Below are 10,543 nucleotides of genomic sequence, written 5' to 3'. Positions count from 1 at the left end.
TCTTTGTTCTCTCTCTTTGTCCTCAGCTGCCCTCTTCACACCCACATTAGCTTCTGCTCTAGCCTCGAGTGGAATATTGTCGAGTGTGAACTTGTTCAGAGTGCTCATGATGTACACAGTCAGGTCATGAAGTCTAAAATGATTTAGGCTCTGCCGCACAGACAGAAGATGTGACATTTCCTGCCCAGACCAGCTTTCTTGGTCCCCTTCCTTATCCTCATCCCTTCAGTTCTGTCCCTCTGTCCTCTATCTATGAGTCCCTTCCTCTCTCACTCATTCCCCTTCCCTTCTTCTGTAATTCCCTCCATCTCTTCCCCACCAACTCCCTCCCCACGCCCCCTGTTCAGTGACCAGCTGCTCTGCTGTCTTGAGACTTAAAAATCAGAATCGGGCTGATTATCACGGACATATATCAAAAAATTTGTTATGTTGTGTAAGGCAGTTAAAAAATTGGTCATCTGACCCCTGCTGCTCATTAGGGCCACTGCTCAAAACCATTCCCTGATCCAGCAGCTGCACTCTCTATTTCCACAGTGTGAACGTTATTAATCATCAACTGTGCTTCTCTTGTGTCTTTATACCTTTACGTTTTGGGCGTTGTGGCTTCAGTGTTAATGTTATGGTTTTGGGGTTAACGTTATGGGCGTGGTGGTTTTGGGGTTAACGTTATGGGTGTGGTGGTTTTGGGGTTAACCTTATGGGTGTGGTGGTTTTGGGGTTAATGTTATGGGCGTGGTGGTTTTGGGGTTAACGTTATGGGTGTGGTGGCCTCGTGGTTAATGTTATGGGCGTGGTGGTTTTGAGGTTAACGTTATGGGCGTGGTGGTTTTGGGGTTAACGTTATGGGCGTGGTGGTTTTGGGGTTAACGTTATGGGTGTGGTGGTTTTGGGGTTAACATGGGTGTGGTGGTTTTGGGGTTAACGTTATGGGCGTGGTGGTTTTGGGGTTAACGTTATGGGCGTGGTAGTTTTGGGGTTAACGTTATGGGTGTGGTGGCCTCGTGGTTAATGTTATGGGCGTGGTGGTTTTGGGGTTAACGTTATGGGCGTGGTGGTTTTGGGGTTAACGTTATGGGCGTGGTGGTTTTGGGGTTAACGTTATGGGTGTGGTGGCCTCGTGGTTAATGTTATGGGCGTGGTGGTTTTGGGGTTAATGTTATGGGTGTGGTGGTTTTGGGGTTAACATGGGTGTGGTGGTTTTGGGGTTAACGTTATGGGCATGGTGGTTTTGGGGTTAACGTTATGGGTGTGGTGGCCTCGTGGTTAATGTTATGGGCGTGGTGGTTTTGGGGTTAACGTTATGGGCGTGGTGGTTTTGGGGTAACGTTATGGGCGTGGTGGCCTCGTGGTTAACGTTATGGGTGTGGTGGTTTTGGGGTTAACGTTATGGGCGTGGTGGTTTTGGGGTTAACGTTATGGGTGTGGTGGCCTCGTGGTTAATGTTATGGGCGTGGTGGTTTTGGGGTTAACATTATGGGTGTGGTGGTTTTGGGGTTAACGTTTGGGTGTGGTGGCCTCGTGGTTAACGTTATGGGCGTGGTGGTTTTGGGGTTAACGTTATGGGTGTGGTGGTTTTGGGGTTAACGTTATGGGTGTGGTGGCCTCGTGGTTAACGTTATTGGCGTGGTGGTTTTGGGGTTAACGTTATGGGCGTGGTGGTTTTGGGGTTAACGTTATGGGTGTGGTGGCCTCGTGGTTAACGTTATGGGTGTGGTGGTTTTGGGGTTAACGTTATGGGCATGGTGGTTTTGGGGTTAACGTTATGGGCGTGGTGGCCTCGTGGTTAACGTTATGGGTGTGGTGGCCTCGTGGTTAACGTTATGGGTGTGGTGGTTTTGGGGTTAACATTATGGGCGTGGTGGTTTTGGGGTTAACGTTATGGGCGTGGTGGCCTCGTGGTTAACGTTATGGGCGTGGTGGTTTTGGGGTTAACGTTATGGACGTGGTGGCCTCGTGGTTAACGTTATGGGCGTGGTGGTTTTGGGGTTAACGTTATGGACGTGGTGGCCTCGTGGTTAACGTTTGGGTGTGGTGGCCTCGTGGTTAACGTTATGGGCGTGGTGGTTTTGGGGTTAACGTTATGGGCGTGGTGGTTTTGGGGTTAACGTTATGGGCGTGGTAGTTTTGGGGTTAACGTTATGGGTGTGGTGGCCTCGTGGTTAATGTTATGGGCGTGGTGGTTTTGGGGTTAACGTTATGGGCGTGGTGGTTTTGGGGTTAACGTTATGGGTGTGGTGGCCTCGTGGTTAATGTTATGGGCATGGTGGTTTTGGGGTTAATGTTATGGGTGTGGTGGTTTTGGGGTTAACATGGGTGTGGTGGTTTTGGGGTTAACGTTATGGGCGTGGTGGTTTTGGGGTTAACGTTATGGGCGTGGTGGCCTCGTGGTTAACGTTATGGGTGTGGTGGTTTTGGGGTTAACGTTATGGGCGTGGTGGTTTTGGGGTTAACGTTATGGGTGTGGTGGCCTCGTGGTTAATGTTATGGGCGTGGTGGTTTTGGGGTTAACATTATGGGTGTGGTGGTTTTGGGGTTAACGTTTGGGTGTGGTGGCCTCGTGGTTAAAGTTATGGGCGTGGTGGTTTTGGGGTTAACGTTATGGGTGTGGTGGTTTTGGGGTTAACGCTATGGGTGTGGTGGCCTCGTGGTTAACGTTATTGGCGTGGTGGTTTTGGGTTAACGTTATGGGCGTGGTGGTTTTGGGGTTAACGTTATGGGTGTGGTGGCCTCGTGGTTAACGTTATGGGTGTGGTGGTTTTGGGGTTAACGTTATGGGCATGGTGGTTTTGGGGTTAACGTTATGGGTGTGGTGGCCTCGTGGTTAACGTTATGGGCGTGGTGGCCTCGTGGTTAACGTTATGGGTGTGGTGGTTTTGGGGTTAACATTATGGGCGTGGTGGTTTTGGGGTTAACGTTATGGGCGTGGTGGCCTCGTGGTTAACGTTATGGGCGTGGTGGTTTTGGGGTTAACGTTATGGACGTGGTGGCCTCGTGATTAACGTTATGGGCGTGGTGGTTTTGGGGTTAACGTTATGGACGTGGTGGCCTCGTGGTTAACGTTTGGGTGTGGTGGCCTCGTGGTTAACGTTATGGGCGTGGTGGTTTTGGGGTTAATGTTATGGGCGTGGTGGTTTTGGGGTTAACGTTATGGGTGTGGTGGCCTCGTGGTTAACGTTATGGGCATGGTGGCCTCGTGGTTAACGTTATGGGTGTGGTGGTTTTGGGGTTAACGTTATGGGCGTGGTGGTTTTGGGGTTAACGTTATGGGTGTGGTGGCCTCGTGGTTAACGTTATGGGCATGGTGGCCTCGTGGTTAACGTTATGGGTGTGGTGGTTTTGGGGTTAACGTTATGGGCGTGGTGGGCTCGTGGTTAACGTTATGGGCGTGGTGGTTTTGGGGTTAATGTTATGGGCGTGGTGGTTTTGGGGTTAGCTATAATTCTCAGTGTACCTCTTGTCAGTCAGATTCAGATTTATTTATCACACGTACGTTGAAACACACAGTGAAATGTGTGTTTTGCATTGACAACCAACCCAGCCAAGGTGATGCTGTGGGCAGCCGGCAAGGGTTGCCACACATTCTGGTGCCAACGTAGCACAGCCACGATGCTCAGAAAAACATAAGCAGCAACAACAACAACAAAACAAGCCGTTTTCCCACCGTCCGACCCGCCCACCCCATCACACATGCAGACGGCCGATGTGGCTGCCCAGGTTTGCAGATGTCGTGCCTCCAGCTTAGGGCTTCACACCAGGACCCGCCGGTAACGGGTCTTTAACCTTCAGGCCTCGACTTCCAGATTCAAGTTGGTCTTTGACCTTCAGGATCCTCCTTGCGGGCTCACCATGCTGTGGATTTAACCTTCGCCTGTAGCTCAGGCTCTCTACACTCCTCACGTGAATGCTGTTGCAGCAAGTTCTTCGAGTTTCCCCTTGCTGTGTAAGCTTCCCATTTTATCTCTGCACTTCACTCCTGTTACTCTTTCGTTCAGCTAATTTCCTGTTGCTGCTGTCGTGCTGGAAACGCTCCTGCCTGGCATTGCTGAAAGACGTCACTTTAAACGATGCGCAGGGAGTGAGTGACTCACAGCAGACGTCTCTGCAGTTTGGGGATGACAGCCTATGAATCAGCTGCACACAGCAACCCCCGTGAGGAATATATAACCATGTGTCTATCTCCGATGTAAAGCTAGCTGATGCTTGTTAATATTCTCCACAGTGTCTGACCTATCTGCGTCGCTGTAGCAGCTGTATATTTAGAAAATTAAATTGGCTCAATCCATACCTCGAAGAACTATCAGAGAAAATCAGAGGCGCTGTTTGGCAAGCTGGTATGAAGTCAAAACAAATTTATTGTCAAAGTATGAATCTACCCAGTGGCCACTTTATTAGGCACACTGGCTTATTAAAGCAAAAAGCTAGTCAGCCAATCATGTGGCAGCAACTCAATGCATAAAAACACGCAGACACGGTCAGGAGGTTCAGTTGTTCAGACCAAACATCAGAGTGGGGGAGAAACGTGATCTAAGTGACTGACTGTGGAATGATTGTTGGTGCCAGACGGGGAGGTCTCAGAAACCGCTGATCTCCTGGGATTTTCATGCACAGCAGTTGCTACAACTTAGAGAATGGTGCGAAAAACAAAAAGCATCCAGTGAGCGGTAGTTCTGTGGGTGAAAATGCCTCGTTAATGAGAGAGGTCAGAGGAGAATGGCCAGACTGGTTCAAGCTGACAGGAAGGTGACAGCAACTCAAATAACCACACGTTACAACAACGGTGTGCAGAAGGGCGTCTCTGAACACACGACACATTGAGCCTTGGTGGATGAGCTTCAGGCCATGAACGTACACTCTGCAGCCACTTTGTTAGGTACAGGAGACATATAACGAGGCCACAGAGTGTATGTCAGCACCTACTGCCCTGGGATTCATTTTCTTGCAGGTGCTAAAATAGAATAGAATTTTTGAAAAACTATATATAAATAAAGACTGACAAAACAACAAACAAACATCAAAAATGAAGCAAATTTAATAAACTAATAATAAAACTGAGAACCGGAGCTGTGGAGTCTTTGAAAGTGAGTCTGTAGGTTGTGGAGTCGGTTCAGAGTCGAGGTGAGTGTGGTTGTCCACGCCAGTTTGGGAGCCTGATAGCGAAGGGTCCTGCAAGAAACTGGATCTTAGTGTATGGTGACACGTACACACTTAGATAATAGATTTACTCTGAACTTTTAAGACAGGGCCGGTATTGAGTAGGAAATGGCTGGGAGTGTATCCGATTGAAATGGCCTTTGACAACGGTGTGGAAGAGCCCGGCCGTTGGTTCTGATCCCGGCTCTGGGGTGAACGGTTTGAGCCGACCTCCAGGCATCGTCTCAGACCACTCGTACTTAAAATAAAACCATGGGGGAGGAATAGTTCAAAGTAAATGTGCTATCAAAATGCAGATACGTCAGCATATACTTCCCTGAGATTAACTTTCTTGTGGGCATTCACAGTAGATACAAAGAAACACAGTAGAGTCAATGAAAACCTGCACCTGACAAAGAACGACGAAATCCAACCTGCAAAAGAAAACACACTGTGCAAATACAAAAAAAAATATCAGGAACTAGGGCGTAGGAGATCACTGTTTTCCAACACTGAGGCTTGGCTATCACCTCTACTTTCCAAGCTGATCAAAGTTGAAATCAATATTTCAGTTAAACATTATGAGCATTCTAATTGGCTGCATCACTGTCTGGTATGGGGGGGGGGGGCACAGGATCGAAATAAGCTGCAGAAAGTTGCCAATTCAACCAGCTCCATCATGGGTACTCACCCCAGCAGCATCCAACACATCTTCAAGGAGCGACGCCTCAAAAAGGCGGCATCCGTCATTAAGGACCCTCATCACCCAGGACGTGCCCTCTTCTCATTTCGCTCAGTCCGCCTGCCAGCGGCATGGCAGCTCAGTGGTGAACGTAACGCTTTACAGCACCAGTGATCGGGGTTCAATTCCCACTGCTACCTGTGAGGAGTTTGTACGTTCTCCCTGTGGCCGTGTGGGTTTCCTCTGGGCGCTCTGGTTTCCTCCCACAGTCCAAAAGATATACAGGTTCGGGTTAGTAAGATGTGAGCACACTATGTTGGTGCTGGAAGTGTAGTGACACTTCGGTGTGTTGGTTGTTATTGCAACTGGTGCATTTCACTGTAGATTTCGATGAATGTGAGACAAATTAAGCTAATCTTTAAAAAAGGATCTTTGATCTGATCTGTTGATTTTCATAGGAATAAGGAGGCTGAAATGAAGGGGTGAGGTCTCTGGAGAAGTGGCTGGCCACCTAGGACTGGGGTGAGCAAATTCTTTATTTAGAGAGCTGGAGATGGTTGGAATTTGCAGCCCCGGGTAGGTGTGGATGTTCGGCCATTGAATGCGTTTGAAACTTGGATCTGGAAGCTGAAATAAGTGAAGAGATCTGGAGAGAAGGCAGAGAAGAGGGGCTGAGGATCAACCTTATGCCCAGGCAGAGATATTTTGAGGGGCAGTATTTTATTTTATTTTGAGATACAGCATGGAATAGATCCTTCCAGCCCAACGAGCCACAGTGCCCAGCAACCCCCGATTTAACTCTAGCCTAATCACAAGACAATTTACAATTAACTGACCAACTGGTACATCTTTGGACTGTGGGAAGAAACCTATGTAGTTACGGGAAGAATGTGCAAACTCCTCACAGAGAACACTGGAATTGAACTCTGAAATCCCATGGTGCTAACTGATACACAACTGTGACGTCCACTATTATTTTTCTTATTCATTCATATGATGTGAACATTGGTGGCCACTCTGAAATTTATTACCCATCTCTACCTGCCCCTGCATTTGGGAGGCAGTTAAGGGTTGACCGCTGGTGGATCCAGACTTGCTTTTGGGGCAGGATGGTTGTTGGAGATAATTGTGACATCAAAGTTAGATCTTGTACACAGAGAGTGTTGAGTGGTGCAGAATGTGCTTCCGGGGCTGTTATACTAGAGGCATTTAGGAGATCTTCAGGTAGACATATGAATGAAAAAATGGAGGGCTACGTGGGAGGGAAAGGTTAGATTGATCTTGGAGTAGATTAAACATCCTGAGCCAAAAGGCTTGTACTGATCTGTAGTGCTCTGTGTGCCTAGATTCAGTGAAGAGCTCTGTTGGCACGCCATCCAAAGAGATCATTCCAGACACAAGAACATTATCATCATGTGCTTAATCACAAGAAAATCATGGTGACTCCGAAGTATAAATCACAACAGAAAGTTGAGTAACTGCATGAACGGTCGATGGAGGGTCTTGGCCTGAAATGCAGATGGTTCATTTCCCTCCACGGACCGGACGCTGCCTGACTCGGTGAGCACTCTGTGTGTGTTGCTCCAAATAATGTTCCCCTGCTCTCGGGCCTCAGGGCCTGCACCACCAAGCTCAGGAAGAGTTGTTACCCGTCAACCATCAGAGGGCAGAACTTCACAGGTCCTCTGAAATAACACTGAGGAATTTCCTCTCCACATCTGATTTCCAACCCCCCCCCCCCCCATCTTCAATTCCCCATCACTGTACTGTTCCCACAACCTATGGACTCACTTTCACAGACTCTTCATTTCATGTTCTTGATATTTGTTGCTTATTTATTTCTTATCATTAGTATTAACTTTTTCTCTTTAGTATTTGCACATCTTGTTGACTTTTGTGCTTTAGTAGTTAGTCCATCCTAGTGGGTGTGATCTTTCATCAATCTCACTGAGTTTCTTGGATTTACAGTGTATGCCCGCAAGAAACGGATCTCAGGACTGTATTTATTATTTTTCATTTATTGAGATACAGCACGGAATAGGCTCTTCCAGCCCTTTACGCCATGCTGCCCAGCAATCCCCCGATTTAATGCTGACATATCTGTACTTTGGTAATAAATTTACTTTGAGCTTTGAAATTTGAATGTCTGCAAGAACATGTCACCATATAAGGTTTACAGTGTCTATAAAAAGTATTCACTCTCCCCCCCCCCCGAAGTTTTCATGTTTTATTGTTTTACAACATTGAATCACAACGGATTTAAGGATTTAATTTGGCTTTTTTGACACTGATCAACAGAAAAAGACTCTTACAAGACAAAGTGAAAACAGATCTCTAAAAAGAGATCTAAATTACAAATTAAAAAAAAACACAAAATAATTGATTGCATAAGTATTCACCCCCTTCAAGTCAGTATTTACTAGATGCACCTTTGGCAGTTGAGTCTGTGTGGATGGGTCTCTATCAGCTTTGCACATCTGGAGAATGCAATTTTTCTCCATTCTTCTTCACAAAACTGCTAAAGCTCTGTCAGATTGCATGGGCATTGTGAGTGAAGAGCCCTTTTCCAAGTCCAGCCACAAATTCTCAGTTGGATTGAGGTCTGGACTCTGACTTGGCCACTCCAGGACAGGAATTTTGTTGTTTTTAAGCAATTCCCATGTAGCTTTGTCTTTATGCTTGGGATCGTTGTCTTGCTGGAAAACAAACCTTCTTCCAAGTCACAGTTCTCTTGCAGACGACATCAGGTTTTCCTCCCAGATTTCCCTGTATTTTGCTGTATCCGTTTTACCCTCTACCTTCACAAGCCTTCCAGGGCCTGCAGCAGTGAAGCATCCCCACAGCACGATGCAGCCACCACCATGCTTCATGGTAGGGATGGCGTGTCTTTGATGATATGCAGTGTTTAGCTTTCGCCAAACATGGCGCTTAGTCTGATGGCCAAAAGGCTCAGTTTTGGTGTCATCAGACCACAGAACCTTCTTCCAGCTGACTTCAGAGCCTCCCACGTGCCTTCTAGCAAATTCTAGCCCAGATTTCATGTGAGCTTTTTCAACAGTGGCTTTCTCTTTGCCACTCTCCCATAAAACTGTGATCGGGCAACAGTTGTACCACAATCTTTCCCACCTCAGCCACTGAAGCCTGTAACTCTTCCAGAGTTGTCACAGGTCTCTTGGTGGCCTCCATCACTGGTCCTCTTCTTGCACGGTCACTCAGTTTTTGAGGATGTTCTGCTGTAGGCAGATTTACAGCTGTGCCATAATCTTTCCATTTCCTGATGATTAAGTGTACGCCAAGGGTTATTCAGTGACTAGGAAATGTTCTTGTATCCATCTCCTGACTTGTGCTTTTCAATAACATTTTTGCAGAGTTGCTTGGAGTATTCTTTTGTCTTGGTGTAATTTTTGCCAGGGTACTGACTCACCAGCAGTCAGACCTTCCAAATACAGGTGTATTTTTACTACAATCAATTGAAACACCCTGTCTGCACACAGGTATGGTAGAAATATTTAAAGCTAGTGTGTGATTCTGGGGCAGCTGAATTTAAGACTGCTGATGTGAGTAGAGAATAACCTTGGATAATAAGTGCAGTACCAGGAACTCCAATAAACAAGATACTAGACTCCTGGAACCAGGAGGGAGGACATGTCTGGGGGTAAATTATGAGTCCTGATAACAGGGAACAAAGAGGGCTGTTAGACTCATGCTAAGAGATAATTGACATGTCTTTTAAATGACTAATCATGTACTGACTGCAGGATGCCAAACGAAGTTATTTGTCTTGCTGTATAAATATGAGCTTTGTATAACCCAAAAAACCAGAGCTCTGCTGCAGACTCTCCATGATATCATCTCAACAAACTTAAAACAAAACTCGAAGTCGCTCTGGTGTTCTTAGTATTTCCAAGGGAACAGGTCTCCGAAAACAGATCTCCATTTAACTAGTTATGTGACTTCTAAAACCAATTGGCCACACCAGTGATGATTTGGTGTGTCATATTAAAGGGGTTGAATATTTATGATATTTATTCAATCAATCATTCTGTGTTTATTATTTGTAATTAATTTAGATCACTTTGACACAAAAGAGTCTTTCTCTGTTGATCAGTGTCAAAAAAACCTGAGTTAAATCCACTGTGATTCAATGTTGCAAGACTGATGCATCATCAATAACTCTCTGAGACGTGAAGCGAGATATCGGCTTTTATTGCAGCAATTGACCACCATGCTACATCCTGGAGACTGAGGGCCGGGCTCAGGCCCCAATCGCCTTTATACCGGGGTCTGTGGGAGGAGCCACAGGAGCAGTCAGCGGGGGCGTGTCCAGACAGGTATATGTAGTTCATCACAAAGACAATACAGCATGAAAATTTCTAAGAGAAGGGTGAACACATTTTATAGGCACTGTAAACACGAGGAAATCTGCAGATGCTGGAAATTCAAGCAACACACACAAAATGCTGGTGGAACACAGCAGGCCAGGCAGCATCTATAGGGAGAAGCACTGTCAATGAACAACAATACACACAAAATGCTGGTGGAACACAGCAGGCCAGACAGCATCTATAGGGAGAAGCACTGTCAATGAACAACAACACACACAAAATGCCGGTGGAACACAGCAGGCCAGGCAGCATCTATAGGGAGAAGCACTGTCGACGAACAACAACACACACAAAATGCTGGTGGAACACAGCAGGCCAGGCAGCATCTATAGGGAGAAGCACTGTC

The sequence above is a fragment of the Hypanus sabinus genome, chromosome 27 (genome assembly GCF_030144855.1).
Source record: "Hypanus sabinus isolate sHypSab1 chromosome 27, sHypSab1.hap1, whole genome shotgun sequence".
NCBI classification, from domain to species: domain Eukaryota; kingdom Metazoa; phylum Chordata; class Chondrichthyes; order Myliobatiformes; family Dasyatidae; genus Hypanus; species Hypanus sabinus.
This window is presented reverse-complemented; position numbering follows the sequence as displayed.